The following is a 956-nucleotide window of genomic DNA, read 5'->3' on the forward strand; positions in this document are numbered from 1 at the left end:
TGGTTAGCCATGCCCCGGTTAGCCATGCCGTGGTTAGCCATGCCCCAGTTAGCCATGCCGTGGTTAGCCATGACCCAGTTAGCCATCTGGGCCAGCAGCAGTGATTTGGTGCCGGTGCACCCGTCCTGTTGGCGTTTTGTGAGTTTGCACCAACTGCCCCAAATTCCCAGGAAGGGTCAGAGAGAAAAAGGACAAACACTGACGGGATGTAAGCGCTTTCTCTTGCCGCTCCTTCTACTTCTTGACGCGTTTACCATTTCGAAAGGGAATTTTGCTGCTTCCAGTGATTTCGTGCTGCTAAACAGCAGGCAAAGGCCCCCAGCCTAATCCAGACGTGCGCTTTGCTGCTTTGGCCCTAACGGTTACGCTTTGAACCGGCCGGTGAATGCTGTCCTGTCCGGTGAGCTCCGCGGGGGCTTGGCTGTAGCACCGGGGGCGAGGCACATTCACACCCCTGCTCTTACTCTGTACAATAAAAAAAGATTTTTCTCCATCGGCATCCAGCACGTGACTTGGTTTCTTTCCAAAGCGCTGAAGGATTTTTGCATTTGCAAGGGTTTTGCTATTTATCTCTCCTATCAGCGACAGGAGTAACTCACATGCAAAGAATATTTAATAGGTAAATCTGCTGGAAAGGGGGGGGCACGGCAAGCTGCAGCCCCAGAGCTGAGTCCAAGCCCTGCCCAGCCCCGACGGACCCCGTGCCTCTCTTGCAATTAAAGTAGCTGCAGAAATGTGGTCAGTGTGAGCAATAACTATTCCCCTCATTTGTATTTATGCAGATTTATTCTGCCCTTGTCCCCGCGTTGCCAGTTCTTTTATTCTGTGTTCCTGCTCCCTGCTTGTTGCCAGCGAGCTGGGAGCTGTTTGACATGAGCACACACGTCCCTGGTGCCCGCCGGGGCAGCCCCCCCTGCGCTGGGACCGGGACCCCCAGGACCCCTGGGGAGAGCAGG

This window comes from Egretta garzetta, unplaced genomic scaffold, assembly GCF_000687185.1.
Source record: "Egretta garzetta isolate BGI_Z169 unplaced genomic scaffold, ASM68718v1 scaffold316, whole genome shotgun sequence".
NCBI classification, from domain to species: Eukaryota; Metazoa; Chordata; class Aves; order Pelecaniformes; family Ardeidae; genus Egretta; species Egretta garzetta.